The following is a 17,500-nucleotide window of genomic DNA, read 5'->3' on the forward strand; positions in this document are numbered from 1 at the left end:
AGCATTATCATTCACTTCACCGTCCTAACCCCTTCAGTACTGGGACACATTTTTACCTTGAGTTTTGATGAGATTAAACGATTTTATTTACATTAAGATAATCAGATGATTATTGGTCCAGAGTCTTAACTATTTTTAACCACCACACGAGTTTCTGAAGATGTGTGAAATCGCTAAATACTAAGTAGAATGAATATAAAGACGTGTCATGGTGTTGAAAGGGTTAATCTCTTCAATACCGGGATGCATTTCCATATTCATTTTGCTTACTATTTTAAAGATTTTATACACCTTCAGACACACACGTGGGGATTAGAATAGTAAAGACTCTGGCCATTAAACTCCTGACCTCCATAGACTCTTCCTAAAGCAAGTAAAATCTAATCATAACCCAACAAAAAAAAACAAAGTATAAATGTGTCTCAGTATTGAAGGGTTTAAGCGCAGAATAAACTTATGTTACACTCGAAGGCATAAGTATATGAAGAATCCTTGTAGTGAAGATTCGTTCCCAGATAACTCAGGAGCTGTTCGTGATGGGCAGGAGTGGCAATCAGAAGCAATACTTGGATTTTCTCAAGAGCTGAAGAAGAAAACTAGAGAGAAGAATGAGAGGAACCGAATATCATAAGGCAAGAGTTAAGAGTCCATTTTTTTTTCTTTCATATTCAGGTTTGTCGGTTATAATGTAATTGAATGTCGTGTGATGCTAATGATTTGAAAGGGATTAGAGTTTCAGATGCCTCTTGTAGCAGCTTTGTGTACCATAGTAAGATAAAAAAGAGGAAGAGTGAAGAATACGAGTAAAATGGAGGCGGAAAAGATAAAAAAAAAAACATGAGAAAGATGAGAATGAGGAAAGAAGCCTAAAAATAGATAATAAGAGAACCAGGTGAAATGAAGCAATATAAAATTAATTGCAAAATATAGGAAAGATAAAAAAAAAAGCATGAGAATAAGGGAAAGAAGGATGAAAATATATAATAAGAGAACCAGTTTAAATGAAACAATACAAGAAATGCGTGGAAAAGATAGGAGAGAAGTGATAAGACAAAAATACCATAACAAACCATAACGAAGAAAAGAAAGAAGAAGGAAATGATAAAAAAAAAATAATAGATACCCTGGAAGAACACTGTACATGACAAAAATATAAAGAGGAAGAAGAGAAATAGGAGGAAGAGGAAGAACAGAGCTTAGTGACGCAGCATGGATTAAAAAAGAAAGCAGTGGCTGGACGAAGGGTAAATAAAGAGGAGGAAAAAGAGAAAGAAGAATAAGAGAACGAAGAAGAGGAGTAAGAAAACGAAAAAAAAGTAAGGCAACATGTCATGGATTATAGAGGAAGTAAAGTGAACGCAGGGAGGAGAAAGAGGAGGAATAAGAGAACGAATACCAAGAAAAAAAGATGAAAAGAAAAAAAAACAGACGACATAGCACAGAGAGAGAGAGAGAGAGAGAGAGAGAGAGAGAGAGAGAGAGAGAGAGAGAGAGAGAGAGAGAGAGAGAGAGAGAGAGAGAGAATATGTGTGTGTGTGTGTGTGTGTGTGTGTGTGTGTGTGTGTGTGTGTGTGTGTGTGTGTGTGTGTGTGTGTGTGTGTGTGTGTGAATAGGTGGATGGTGAGGCGGTGAAGTGTAAAGTTTCTCAGATCGCGACTCTTCTGCAAGGTGCGAGATAAAACAGCTTCTTTACGGCCCTTCCGATAAGTTGGCATGCTCACGCCTCCCTTATCAGGCGGCGTAGCGATAAGGTGACTGCGCTGTGTGGCGTGGCGAGGCTGTGGCTAAACTATCAATACACCAGTTCTCTCATTTGCTCCTTTTTCGATTTTCTCAACTCCTACGTTCATTTCTTTTCTCTCTCTCTCTCTCTCTCTCTCTCTCTCTCTCTCTCTCTCTCTCTCTCTCTCTCTCTCTCATCTCTTTTCTTCTTTTCTTCCTCTTCCATTTTTCTCTTCATTCTTCTAATAAAATTGTAAGTTCTTAGTATTTTTTTGTTTTTCTGTATATCTACATCCATTTTCTTTCCTTACTGTACCTCCTCTTCTTTTGTCTTCTTTCTTCTCTTTTTCTCCCTTTTCCTCTCTTTTTTTTTCAAGTGAGATTGCGAACTCTTTGTACTTTTGCGTTTTCTTCATATTTACGTCTCTTTTTCTCTCCTCCTCCTCTTCTTCCTCCTCCCTCTTCTCCTCCTCCTTTTCCTCCTTTTCTTTCCTCTCCTATTCTTCCTCTCATGTAATCATTTTGGCAACTATAAAATGATCAAGACAAGATTCTCTTACTCACTCCTACATTAATTTTCTTTACTCTATCCCTTTCTTCTCTCTCGTACCCTTGCTCTACTGTTCTCCTCCCCATCCTCCTCGTTCTCCTTCTCCTCATCCTCCTCCTAATCTTCTTACTCCCCCCTCCCTTCCTCCATCAGCTTAACCAAGAGAGAAGTACCAGTAGTGCTCTGGATCTTGAAGTTAAATGGTTGCTAATATACAGGTGCAGATTTTGTTGGGAGGTATTTGAAATTATAAATAAGTTAGTCTCTGAATCAACATCGCCTCGGCCTGGCTCGGTGATAAAGACATGCGGTAAATCACGCGATGAATCAGATGTCTTCGGGTTCTCGCAGAGGCTCAATAAATCACTTAGATAACGTGTGTGTGTGTGTGTGTGTGTGTGTGTGTGTGTGTGTGTGTGTGTGGGAAGGTGTGTGTGTGTGTGGGAGTGTGGGTTGGTGGGTAAGTAGTGGATTGGGTTCGTGTACATGGTAGTAAACGTGTGTGTGTGTGTGTGTGTGTGTGTGTGTGTGTGTGTGTGTGTGTGTGTGTGTGTGTGTGTGTGTGTGTGTGTGTGTGTGTGTGTGTGTGTGTGTGTGTGTGCGTGTGTGTGCGTGTGTGTGTTTGTGTGTGTGTGTGTATGGGTTGCTGGCTATGGTAAGTGGATGAGATTCTTGTGCATGTAGTAAACGTGTGTGTGTGTGTGTGTGTGTGTGTGCTAGTGTGTGTGGACAGTGCATGGTGCTCAGGTAATAAGATCGATTGCGTCACCAGTTTAATTAGTCATTCATCTCAGTAAGGTTTTGATAAGGCGCGTTAACAACCTCACGTGGCCTTGGTTGTGATACAGTGGGAGTGAGACGTTCCCAGAGAGAGAGAGAGAGAGAGAGAGAGAGAGAGAAAACCACCCTACACTCATTATTATTTACATATTGTGATTGAAGCTTCATATAAACACGTGGCTTATGATCCTGGCCAGGTGTATTACTCATTAACAGGTGTGTGGTGGCGATGACGAGAAACGGACAGGTGGCGCGTAGGTGTGAGGGCTTCTTGTCAGGGCGCCCGGGGACAGGGTGGAAGGGGCGGACTGGCGTGTGTTTAACAGGGTAATAGAGGGTCTGAGGGGCTGGCAAGGGCGGCGAGATGGTGGGCGTGTCCCGTGGAGGAAGGAAAGGAGGCAGGGAGGGAGGGACAGGAGGCAGCTGGGAGGCAGGGACGGCAGCCACGGCTAGGGAGAATGAGGGCAGTGCGGGGGATGACTGTGTGTGTGTGTGTGTGTGTGTGTGTGTGTGTGTGTGTGTGTGTGTGTGTGTGTGTGTGTGTAAGAACAGGGTATGTTTGGATGCACGGATGAGTGGACGGGTGGATGAGTGGATGGGTGGAGGGGCGGGAGGGACAGTCGCCCGCCGGGAACACTTTGATCTCGTGTTGGGCGTCGTCGTTGCCGCTGCAGGGCCTCCCCACCGCCTCTGAAGACTTCCATTCCCACGCCTGACGTACCTCTGGGTCGATCATGGTCAGATAAAACACCGAAGTGCTCCGTTCGGACTACTGGCCAACCTTCGTGTGTCGGCCACTAGATCGCGGGGTTCCTGCACCCGCCCAACCACCTCAACACACACGCGACCTTTTTGGAGCTAGTGAATGGGACTGCCGACTTTCTAGGAGCGGGTGGCGTAGCTCTATCTTGCGTCAAGGCCCAGGGGAGTACAGCGCGGCCAGAGTCACGTTCCGCCGCGGGCCGCTCCGTGGACTGTCATTACCGTCCTTGTCTCGCCCGTAACCCAGTGCTCGCCCGATGTGCAGATGCGCGACCGATGGCTACACAGAACACGATGATACCAGGAGAGAGAGAGAGAGAGAGAGAGAGAGAGAGAGAGAGAGAGAGAGAGAGAGAGAGAGAGAGAGAGAGAGAGAGAGAGAGAGTATTGCATTAGTGTCGCAGTAGCAGTAATTGTTGTGGCGGCAGTAGCAGCAGCAACAGTAGTAGTAGTCATAACACCCTCTGCAGCAGGAGCAACAGAAGGAGGGAAGTCGCCACAACAAATGATGCAGCACGAGTAAAGTTGCTGAAGTTTTCTGGACTGTATGTTTTCAATTAGCCCGACACGTGACCATGAGAGAGAGAGAGAGAGAGAGAGAGAGAGAGAGAGAGAGAGAGAGAGAGACACTATAAACCCAGCCAGCCAGCCAGCATGCACGAGTTAGCACTATTATCATCACCACCACCACCACCACCACCACCACCACCACCACCGCAACCACCTGGCGGCTCATAAATCATCGCTTCATGTCTACAGATTCACTTCTCTTAAATTATCTCAACGTGGGGGAAAAAAGGAAAGCAAAAGACAAACGAGTGAGGAACCAGTGCCTCTTCTTAACCACGCCTTGCCCTGTGATACCCGTTGCAGAGGCGCCATTTTGCTTCGGGATCTTGTGTGTGTGTGTGTGTGTGTGTGTGTGTGTGTGTGTGTGTGTGTGTGTGTGTGTGTGTGTGTGTGTGTGTGTGTGTGTGTGTGTGTTTGAGGATTATATGGAGGTATAAGGAAAAACCATGGTATATTATGAGGAGATTGTTAATGAATGCAAAATAATGTAAAAATGAAAAAGGAGAAGAATGAGAAGGAAGAGGAGGAGGAGGAAGAGAATAAAGGGTTTGGAAAAGTAGATGTAGGTAAGAAGAAGAAAAAGGAAAAGAGGAGAAGAGCTAGAGAGAGAGAGAGAGAGAGAGAGAGAGAGAGAGAGAGAGAGAGAGAGAGAGAGAGAGAGAGAGAGAGAGAGAGAGAGAGAGAGAGAGAGAGAGAGAGAGAGAGAGAGAGAGAGAGAGAGAGAGAGAGAGAGAGAGAGAGATACGGAAGAGGAACTGAAAAAGGGTGATGAGGAGAAATAGAGAGAAGGAAGAAAGTGTTGTTACCCGCCCCTATCCTTCTCCTTCTTCCCTCGTTGAGTTAATCCAACCTTTTATCCATCTAGCAGAGTTTAACACCATTTTGTCTCTCCTTGAGGCACCACACTCTCTTGATCCAATCACCATCAATTCTCCTCAGCCGTAACATCCAATCCAACACACACACACACACACACACACACACACACACACACACACACACACACACACACACACACACACACATACACACACACTAACATTAACACGCGAGATAGCACGACGCGAGAAGGAAGAAGAAAAATAAATAAAGCAGCACAACCTCCCAATATTTTACCATCTTGTATTATATAATTTCACAGCACCAAACAAAGCAAACACTCCCACAGGCACGAGCATCCGAGACGCGTCTTAAGTGAGTCGATGGTGTTTGTATTTTGAGCCTTAACTCGTTTGTCCCGCGGAGAGATTTAGACTCTGGAAGGCGTGTCGTGTCCTCTCTTATAATTATACACTTTTTTTTTTGTTTTTGTTTTTGTTTCTCCCTCAGCTGGGCGGCGCGGGGCGGGCTGCAGGTGAGGGCTGGGATGGCGTGTGTGGCGGGCAATTAGCCGAGTATTCAGCCATCGTACGGCGGGAGAGCGTCGATTATTAGACCGAAATCGGCCACCTGGGCGTGTGGATTCTGCGCCACAGGGCCCTACTTTCTACCTTGCACGACCCCTCAGCCCGGCGGTGTGTCGTGTGCTGCTCAGGGAGTCGTGGGGCCTCACACACGCCCGCAGGTGAGGCGTGGGGAGGGCGGCCAATCCACGCATTACCTCAAGCTTCCCTAGACACGAGCTACGAAGTTTCACAACACGGCTTGCGTCGCGGAGCCTCAGCCACCGAGCCTCGTGCGATTCATTTCTTCCTCAAGCTAAAACGACGCGATACCTCCACGAAAAATTAATGAAGACATCCACACATACACTGAAATAACTGCCAACACTCGGCAATCATCAATCTTCACCTTATGAATACAATTTTTCATGAACTATTGAATTAACATTATGTATTATTTATTTGCTGCTATGAATAGAATATACATCTACCTATATACCAATCTATCTATGTTTGACAGACTTCAAGGCTATCAAACTGCTGACCAATGTATAAGAACGCTGCCAGATTCACTGTCCTTAATTATTCAAAGCATAACAAAGCGTTCATAGGGTCAACATCATGGGTAATGTCTGCACCGATTAATTATTCATTCCGAGATGCTCCCTGTGTCTTTACCACAAGGAACAATAAGGGCTGACCTCTTCGTCGTGACTGAACTTTACATAAGAGACAGAGGCCGGGCAGATCTAGGGGAATACAAGGTTGATGGAGGGGAGTCAAGATGCAGAGGCTGAAGGACAAATACACAAAACACATCACATAGCTCAAGGATAGATTTGTCGATATATGTACAGACAAAGGTAAGACATATACATTGACACACACACACACACACACACACACACACACACACACACATTCGAAAAGATACGATATTTGTTGTTTTTCTTTGCAATACCTGCGTTAAAAAAAAAAAAGATCCATCAAAGCGAACAAGCAGAGCATCAGTGTTATTCTTCCCTTCAGAGCCGCCCACCTACACTCTCGTGATCACTCGATAATTATCTTACTGTTATGATCGCAGTTCTTCGCCTCACACGCGCCTTCATCCTCGCCTTCACCTCTTCCAATCTCGAAGAGTCTCATTATTCTCTTTTTCTTCTACCACTTTCATCTCTCTCTCTCTCTCTCTCTCTCTCTCTCTCTCTCTCTCTCTCTCTCTCTCTCTCTTTCTACATTCCTCTTCCAAGCTCATCTCTCGCTACTATCTTAATGCAACTTTTTTTCCCAATCACAAGAAGCAGCAAGTCATTACAGTGGATGCAATCATTCACGAAAAAGCAGAAAAATTATGTAATAAGCTTCCAGCCAAGAATTCGTTATTCCCACTCTCTCAGACAATTAATTCCAGCCTTCGACAATGCAATAAGTAACAGCCGCTTTGTTATTGGACCAGCGCAACACACCATTAAGCCAAGGATCCTGTTTTACTGCGATGCCCCTGAGCCTTTCCCTCAGCGGGACAAGAAGCGGTGCGAGCGAGCGTGTGACGAGGCGGATGGCACCGAATCAGCCAATCAAACCCTCGATCTGATGTCAGGTCGGCCAAGATAAGGGAGACAAAAGAGCCCGCCTGACAACGGTAATTGCTCCACCGCCGCAGGGGTCGAGTTCCCGACCAGAAAATAAGCAGAGAAGTGAGAGCAGCATCACGGCAGCGCCCCCAGCAAGCCCTCCCGTGTGGCGGCGGCGATGGACACACCTGCCTCGCCTGACGCTAAGAACCAAAAAGGGACATTTATTCTCGTACGTCTGTTACAGCGAGTTTCGGGAAGTGGACTGTGAGTGACGCAAGTTGGTGCTTGAGGGTCCATCTTGTTTGTTGACTCGTGTGCCTTGGTGGCGCCTTGTCCTCTGCGCCTAACGAGGTGGTGGTCTAGGATGCGCCTTGCCCGCTGAGTGTTCTGTTGATCTGTATCTATCTCCTCATGTACTACACTCAATGAACAGATCTCGAGGACTTGTAGAATGACGTTGTCCTCTTTTGTTATGCTGCCTACCTATGCAGTTGTATCGTGTCCACTGACATTTACTTCACTGGATCCTCGGTAAAGCTTTGTGTTAGTCTGGTTTGGTTTGTAACTGTGTCTGATATGTATTAATGTGTATCTGCTCAAACTCTAAAGCATCCATCACATCAAGTGTTTTTGCCTCTTCATCCTCCTCCACCATCCTCTCCCTCCTCAGCCAACTATCACTTCAGCGCCTCCTTCATCAAACCCCGTCTCCTTCAGGCACTTCACGCCTACCTCCAAGTCATTCAGCTCGCCCACACACACGGTGCTCCTCCTCTGCTTCACACATGCCTTCCTCCACCCCCGCTAGGCCACTAAAAGCCTGCCTCCTTCCTTGCTACTACCATCACACGTCTGTCTCTGAGCTCTACATTAACCAATACATGCCTGTGAGTCTTTAGGCTTTCCCATACTTTTACCCATAAGAGAGACCCTTTCTCCAACTCCATCTTCACACACACACACACACACACACACACACACACTTCTCTGCACACGCCCTTCCTTTCCTTCCACACGCCTGTCCTCAAGGGTCTGCTGCTCCTCTCGCTACGGGCGGTGGAGGGCTCGTCGGGCGGGGCTGCGGGTGCTGGTTCCTCTGTCTACTGTTACGTGTAAAAAAAGGCAGCTGGTCATTAGAGGTATTGTCTGCGCCGACGAGGACAAAGTGATGCTGAGCGCAAAAACTCGTAAATCTGTCCCCGGGGCGAGGCCTGGCCCGCCCCGGGTTACTCGTGCTCACACGCCCTGGAAACACCGCCACCTGCAGCAGAGAGAAAGAGAGAGAGAGAGAGAGAGAGAGAGAGAGAGAGAGAGAGAGAGAGAGAGAGAGAGAGAGAGAGAGAGAGAGAGAGAGAGAGAGAGAGACCACTAGAGTACGTAAAGGAATAAGATAAAGTTTGATAAGAGCGAAGAGGAAAAAACATCATGAGACAGAGACAGAATAACGATCTCAACTGAATTACTAAGATCTTTTTCTCTTTCTCTCTCTCTCTCTCTCTCTCTCTCTCTCTCTCTCTCTCTCTCTCTCTCTCTCTCTTATAAACATCACTTTTTTTTTCTCACATACATACATACACTCTGACATTCTTAATATTATACACATACATTGTTCCCTTCAGTAACTGTTTCAGAAAGCTCACTGTACACTAAGCGGTAAGTCAAGATCATGTCTAACACTGAACATCCTTGATTTTTACTTGCATTTGACTTAACCTCTTCAATACTGAGACACGTTTTCACTTTGAGATTTGTGTACGATCAGACCATTTTGTTGACATTAGGAAGGGTCTATGGAGGTCAGAAGATTAATGGCCACAGTCTTCACTTTTTTAATCCCTCACATGAGTTTCTGAAGCTGTGTAAAATCACCAAATAGTAAGCAGAATGAATATGGAAACGCGTCATGGTACTCAAAGGGTTAAACACCTTGAAAGTCTTAAATCCCTTCGATACTAAGACGCATTTTTGCCTTGCATTTTGGGTGTAATTAGACGATTTTATTTCAATTAAGAAGGGTCTATGGAGGTCAAAAGATTAATGGCCACAGTCTTTACTATTATAACCCCAACAAGAGTGTCTGAAGCTGTATGAAATCGCCAAAATAGTGACCAGAATGAATATGAAAACGCGTCCTGGTACTGAAGAGATCAAACCTAACAAAAGTCTCACAATCAAACCTCTTCTATTAACATTTATAAACATTTCTAACCCATACACTTCCTGATTCTTTGGTGTCTTTACGTGGGTCTCTTCTTTAACCCTCTTATAGTATCACACCAAGATCAACCATCCCATAAGATACACTTGGGATGAAAAAATTAAGTTATGATAAGCTTGTTTAGTGTAGGTTAGGTCAGGCTAGGTGCGTTTAGGTAAGTTTATATTATGTTAGTTTAGTGTACGTTAGATTAGGTCAGGTTTTAGTTAGGTACGCTATGCTAGGTTACGTTATGGCAAGCCAGCTTAACCCCCTTCAGTATATGGACGCATTTTTACCTTGAGTTTTGGGGTGTGATTAGACGATTTTATTTATATTAGGAAGGGTCTATGGAGGTCAGAAGATTAATGGCCAGAATCTTCTTTATTTCATCTCCAACATAATTTTCTGAACCAGTATACAATCAATATATAGTAAGCAGAATGAATATGAAAAGCGCGTAATGGTAATGAACGGGTAAAAAGTTACATTAGGTTAAGTTTGGTCAGAAAAATTAGCTTCTACCCAATAATTCTCAACTTTTGGAAGCAGATCACTGGCCTCACGAAAGACACAAAGTACACAAGAACTAGAGAGAATATTGAAAAGCGTAAGATATCATCACACCTCCACATAGCAGTCCTTATATAAAAAAACACCTCCTTAATGATCGAACAGGTATTACATATTAGGGAGAAGCGCAGTGTGGGTGAGACAGACTCGTATTCTCAAACATTTCAAAAGCCTTTACTTAAATCTACACAAGTATCTCAAGCTGTCTTTATGGTTTTACAGGCCGATTGACAAGATTTCTACATTAGCAACAGGAGAAACACTCGAAAATCCCGCTAATTATCTCTGTGGTCTTGAAAAATAGTCGTGGTGGGAGAGCAAAGCGTTTCGGAATACGGACCTTAGTCAAGACACTATGCAGTATTACAGGGCGGTGAGATACAGAGGAAAAGGAGATAGAGAGTAATAGCCAGAGAGAGAGAGAGAGAGAGAGAGAGAGAGAGAGAGAGAGAGAGAGAGAGAGAGAGAGAGAGAGAGAGAGAGAGAGAAGCATAGAAAAGGGAAGAGTGTTGAGGTGAAGGAAGAGATAACTCGCTACTTTGCTTGCGAGGAGGAAGAGGAAGGAAACATAAAGTAGAGGAGGAGGAGGAGGAGGAGGAGGAAGAGGAGTGTTACAGACGCAAAAGTCTCCTGAAAGGCCTGAAAATAACATGCTATCACATAAAACTGAAAATATATAAGTAAAGGTGACTCTTATTAATTCCCCTCCTCCTCTTCCTCCTCCTCTTCCTCTACCTCCTCCTCCTCCTCCTCCTCCTCCTCCTCCTCCTCCTCCTCCTTTACCTCCTGCTCTTCCATCTACGTCCTTCCTCATCTCTCCATCTTCATTGCTCCTCCCTCACCATCATCTGCCTCTCCTTCTTCACCTCCCTCTCCGCCATTAGCCTGCCTCTGCCTTCACCCGTCTCGCCACCTTAATCTATTCCTCCCTTCACCCGTCAATCGTCTCCAGTCACTGTCACACATCCATTACTCGCCTTTACCCTCCCGCACTACACTTCGCCACTCTACCTCCTCTTCCTCCTTAAAATACACTTCCTTAACCACACCTTCTTCCATCTTCCTCCTCTTCCAAACGTCAATTTCCTCTCCTCCTCCTCCTACTCTCTTCTCTACCCGTTCTCTCTCTGTTTCTCTTGTCCTCCGTTCTCTCTCTTTCTCTCTCTCTCTCTCTCTCCGGTGCAGCGCCATAAAGCCGTGGGGTCACAACGCCTCGCACTAGATCTGAGGAGCGTGCAGCATGCGTCGTGTTTTATAAAGTCTGCGTCATGAAGCGGCGTCATAAATCGGAGCAACAGCGTCATTAGAGTCGAGGGACGCCCGCCATCGCAGCCCCACCCCGCCAGCCGGTCCCCTCCCACACCCCACGCCCGCCGCCTGCCTCCCTGCTTCCTTGCATGCCTGCCTGCCTGCCTGCCTGCCTGTCTGCCTCGCCCCAGTCGCTAAGCCCCCCTTCAGCCCCCCTCGTTCTCCCACATCCCCCGCCTAGCCCCGCCTCTCTGCGTCGCTCCTAGCCTGGCCGCCACACCCCGCCACACGCCGCTACGGACAGCCGTGTAAGCCGCCGCCTGATTAGTCTACACGTTCTCCTAAATCTGCCATTAACAGGGACGTGCTCGCATACAAGCACCTTTAAGGCTCAGGTAATATCGAACAGCCTCCTTGTAAAGTAGGCCCGCCTGTCATGCTAGCGTGTGTGTGTGTGTGTGTGTGTGTGTGTGTGTGTGTGTGTGTGTGTGTGTGTGTGTGTGTGTGTGTGTGTGTGTGTGTGTGTGCGTATGTGTGTGTGTAGGGAGGTGTGTTTCCCCACGCAATGAAGAGAGCACGCAACACGGTCCGGGTTGCTGTGAAGACCCCCAGCCCACGCCCATCACTGGGTTTGCCTTCATGTTGGCCGGACTCGTGCGCTCGCAGGCCGGTGACTGAAGCGGCTCTTGGTGGTTCGGTAACACGGATGTGCATAGAAGCAATGGAAATTCATCGAGTGCAGCAAAGGAATGCAGATTGTCGTGCAGGATTATTGCTGCACAGGGTAGGCAGTGTTCTCAAGGAGTGACCTGAGAGGCTGCTGGGATAAAGGGAGCACAGGTACACTGTTGAAATCGGCTCATCATCTCAGGGTTTCCTTTTCTCCCAGACAAGTGTGTTGCTCTAAGCTGCAACAGTAAGTGGCTGCCAAAATCAGGAACAAAAAGAACATGACTGGAATTAGTATTGCTTCCAAATTTCCTCCTCCGCCGCGACAGGTGTTCACCAGCCACCCACCACCGCCATGACGAGGCAGACTCACTATCAGCTCATCTGAACAAAAATTGTGGAATTGATCAGCATGTGCTTGGTGGTTGTGCTCACTGAAGGCAGCGGCGCTTATCACGGGAGAGGAATCACGGAAATTACAGACATGCTGGTGCCTCCCGGACACAACTCACTCAGAGCAGCGGCAGGGCCCGGCGTCCATATGATCCCGCGCCGTGCCGACCCGGCCGCGCTGGGTTCATGTCCACTCAATAGATAATTCCTCGTGATATCATCGAGTGGAGAGTGTAAAGACCACCAATAGCAACGCAGCACGCTGATTGGCTGCAGAGTCGTGACTAGCTCCGCTCACCCAGCCAATCGCGTCCCAGCTTCATGCTCCCACGCACCACGGATCGGAAGATTCCTTTTTTTCCCCACATTTTCCAGCACACGACAGGCATCACCATAGACGCCGTGCCGACCTGAACCAGTTACCAAAACCCCGGCCACGTGAAGCGCCCCTCAAACCTTTCTTTGAACTTTTGATATAATAAATGAAAAATATAAATATCAAAGGTCCATATTTTCGGGTGAGTGGCAGACAGGGTCAGATACTTCCCCCTATCCTCCACCCCAGCCCAAACCGCCCCTGCCCGACTCCCGCCCCCGTCCCCCGCCAGTACTTCACTTCACGGCCAGCCATCGCTGCACCTTAATTGGCCGGGGTGAGGCGGGCCAGCTAACAGCCATTTCCCGGCCATCACGACCAAGATGGCCCCCAAGTGCAGGTTTTCACGAAAATTGTAGCGATGGTAGAGCACGGTGCGAGCTGATAGGGCGGCGTCGTGCAGGGGGAGGGGCGCGCCGAGGCCCTCAGCCGCGATAAAACACCGGGCCCGCCCCTCCCGCCGAGCTAACCTGAGTCTTACGCTCGCCTGCAATTAGTGTCAGTCCTAATAAATAAAAACGAGTGTTTCTTCGAATGATACCCAATTGGCCGAGTTGTGGGAGGGTGGGCGGCGGCAAGAGAGTGACACCTCCACCCCGCCACAGCAGAGGAGCGCTCGCAGAGAGACCATTAGTTCGTAAACCTTATCGACCCGCAGTATTTGTCTCGATCACGCCTGCACGCCCGGCTCAGCGGCTCCACGCACGGCGGTGATTTACTACTAGAAATAAGGCGGGCGGCTGCAGGGGCGTGGGAAAGGGGCAGCTGCTGACCCTTCCTGAGGGGCCGCCGGATTAAATTCCCGCGTTTGTTTTCGATCGAGGCTTATAATAAATATTACCTGCGGGAGACCCTTCATTAGGCAAGATGGAGCACACCTGAGGGGGGAGAGAAAGAGCCTTACCTCCCTTCCTCCAGACCTTTCTCTCTTTCTTCCTTTATTTTTCTTCACTCTCCCTCTTGCTCTCTCTCTCTGTACTTCTTTTCTCTTTTCATAACATATTTTCGTTGTCTTTTCTTCGTTTTCTTCTTCTTCTTCTTCTTCTTCTTCTTCTTCTTCTGTGACTACTCCTACTGCAAGTTTTCTACTCATTCTCCTCTATCGCCTCTTTCTCCTTCTCCTCCTCCTCCTCCTCCTCCTCCTCCTCCTCCTCCTCCTCCATTACCACAAGTAAGAGACTACAGATCTTTTGCGCCATTCACGTAACAGATATGAATCTTTCAATTGATTTTATTTTAATGCACTTGATCCCTCAACAACAACAACAACAACAACAACAACAAATGCTAAGATAAAAAGAAAAATACGCTAACGAGCCACTAAGAAAAAGAAAACGAAAAATATTACATAAAAAAGAAGAAAATGAAAGCTTCCTTCATATTTTCTTCATTATACTTTTATACTTTCTTCTTTTTTTTTCGTCCATCCACTTACATAATTCACCTCTTTTTTTTTTTTGCTGTCACTATCCTCTTCAATTTTCTTTTTTCTTCCTATTTTTTTCCTTCGTCTTTTTCCAATACACACTCTTCAACCCCTCTTCCTCCTTTCCCTCCTCCTCCTCCTCCTCCTCCTCCTCTTCCTCCTCGTCTTAGCCGTACACGACCGGTGCACCGCTTCCCAGGCAACCGCTCTGTATTATTTACCTGGTAATTAATTAGGAGATGCATACCTGATAATGTTATAATTACAGGTGTGCTGGCCGTAAGGTTGGTCGAGGCGTGAGTGTGACAGCGACAACAATGAGAGATGTAATAAGTGGTGACTGGGGAGAGATAAAGGACGAGGAGGAGGAGGAGGAGGAGGAGGAGGAGGAGGAGGAGGAGGAGGAGGAGGAGGAAGAGGAAGAGGAAATAGGGGACCAGGAGAAGGAGGAGGAGGAGGAGGAAAAAGAAATAGGGGACCAGGAGGAGGAGGAGGAGGAGGAGGAGGAGGAGGAGGAAGAACTCGGGTAGAAGGAGGTGAAGGAGGAGTAAGATAGAACGGAAACTCAAAGAAAAGGAATTGATGATAGTGAGGAGGAGGAAGAAAAAATAGGAGATCAGTAGGAAGAGAAGGAGGAGGAAGAGGAAGAAGAAATAGAAGAGAGTCAGGAGGAGTAGGGGATGGAGGAGTAACATAGGATGGACACTAAATTAAAAGGGAATTGATGATGGACAAGATAAACGCAGATACACATAACAGATGACCAGATTTGTTTAATGTGTAAAAATAAAAGAAAAGAAAAAGAAAAGAAAAAAAAATGCAAGTTATCATATCTGCGTATCTTATATTTCAAGATAATGATAAAAAATACACAATTTCAAAACATTTTTTCCAAGACTTTTCGCTAGCTGTATTTGATCTTTAAGGGACTTGCATCCGAGTGGGTCATTTTTTTTTTTTTATTTTGTTGCCCTTGGCCTCCTTCCACTCTCACATAAAAATAACTGTCATTCCCTCTAAACAAAAGTCTAAGATATACTCAAAAGCAGAGATTAATTTGAGTACACGACGTTTACAAAATTACATTATAAACACAAAGCAACGTAGCAACCAAAGGAAACGTATTTTTACCATCTTAACCCCTTCAATACCATGACGCTTTTCCATATTCATTCTGCTTACTAGTTGTTTAAATTTGTACAGCATCAGTAAGTCATGCGGGGAGATAAGAATAGCAAACACTTGTCACTAATCTTCTGATCTTCATAGACCCTTGCTAATGTAAATAAAATCGTCTAATCATATCCAAAACTCATGATAAAAATGCCTCCCAGTACTGAAGAGATTGAAACTGATGGGAGAATAAAGCCCACAAACTGAGGGAAGCAAGTCAAACGCAAGTCAAAATCTTAAGGTAAAAAAAGTATCCCAGTATTGAAGAGCTTAAGATGTACTCCTTCAATACTGAGACGCATTTTTATCATTATATTTGGGTGTGATTAGATGATTTTTATTTGGAATAGGAAGAATCTATGGATGTAAAAAAAAATAATGGCCAGAGTCTTTACTATTTTAATCCCCCACATAAGTTTTTGAAGCTGAATAAAATCACCAGATAGTACGCAGAATGAATATGAAAACACGACATGGTACTGAAGTGATTAAGCTAAAGGTGTATCCCGGTACTGAAGTGCTTAGGATTAAAGAAGTAAAGAGACGATTAAAAGCACTCTCATAGATGCCCTTCCCTACTAATGGCGTATGTTTTAATGGAAACATGCCTAAAAAAATATAACAACCGCTGAAGATTCAAGTTCCTTCCAACAGAGTGTGTAAAAGCATAAAGGTAAGGCACCAGAATGCTTGGGAATGCAGAGGAGGGCAAGAGGAACAACACAGCACGATACTGGACGCGTCTTTGACTCTACTACCTCACTTCAACTCACCCGCAACCAAAGGACAGTTCGTGACCAGAATCAGTGTCATATGCAGCAGTGGGAAGCTAAATTGCCCGATGCAGTAACGGATGTAGGTGGAGAAAAGAGCCGGTGCAGGGGTGGATACAAAGACGTGGAAAGGTAGGAGGAATACATGCAGGGATTCAGAAGATGGTAAATTAAAGCATATGTTTTTCTTTTTTTTTCTGCGCTGAGTTGTTGGTTCCTTTGCCCTTTCAATACCACGACATTTGTTTAATTTTCTTCTTCATTAAGAAACTCCATAACGTTTACATTGATACTTGTTGCAACGAAAGCGTCAAAAAACATATTTAGTTATTCATTCACTACTATCACATATTTTACTCTTTTCTGATGAGTAAGGAATGTTTAATCGAGGTGAGAAATAAACCGTCACTTACAAGACAACTAAAAAAAAAACATTTCCTCCGTGTTTACTTACGCCAATACGACGTAAAATTTAAATAAAATAAGATATACACTACACTGAAAAAGATACACCAAAACTCCGCTAGTAACACTTACCGACGCCACACTCTTCACAACCCTCGCCGCCTGAGTCACCGCCGCCTTGGTGGATGGGCGGCGCCGGGGATGCTGTTTGTCCCCTGGAAATAAAGGAAAGGATTGGAAGGTTACTGAGGTTACACGCCTTGACAAGATGGTGAAATCCATAATATGTGCAGTGCTATCGACTCCCCGACAAGGACCCGATCGCTGTCATTTCCGATTATGCTTTGGTTACACTTGCTTACAGATTTCAGTGTGACAAGTCAATCACCCCGCGACTCCACAGTTTCCCAGCAAGGATGGCAAGGGTCAGGAGGGCGCGGCGAGGCCATGGGCTGGCTGTCCATCACTCTAGTGTCTTGTGTGTGTGTGTGTGTGTGTGTGTGTGTGTGTGTGTGTGTGTGTGTGTGTGTGTGTGTGTGTGTGTGTGTGTGTGTGTGTGTGTGTGTGTGTGTTTCCCGCGTTAGTCCCAGTGTTCTGCAGTAAGCTACTCTTTCTCACTCACTCACTCACTCACTCACTCACTCACTCACTCACTCACTCACTCACTCACTCACTCTCTCAATCACCACAGGAATGTCGTGTGAGGGAGTCTACCGCCACAATAACAAGGCTAAGACAATACCAAGCCCCTGATGAGATTAAGGGCGGTGATCAGGCTGACGGTCACGCTTAATCTCGCCCCTATGTTTCCCTTCTCAGCTCAGACTCCTCGACTCCCACTCCTTCCGATCACTGACCCGCTGGTGACCTCAGATGATGGTGAGACTACAGACCCTCCTGCAGGAAGGCTTCATTTCCCGC

Source organism: Portunus trituberculatus, chromosome 41 (genome assembly GCF_017591435.1).
Source record: "Portunus trituberculatus isolate SZX2019 chromosome 41, ASM1759143v1, whole genome shotgun sequence".
Classification (NCBI taxonomy): domain Eukaryota; kingdom Metazoa; phylum Arthropoda; class Malacostraca; order Decapoda; family Portunidae; genus Portunus; species Portunus trituberculatus.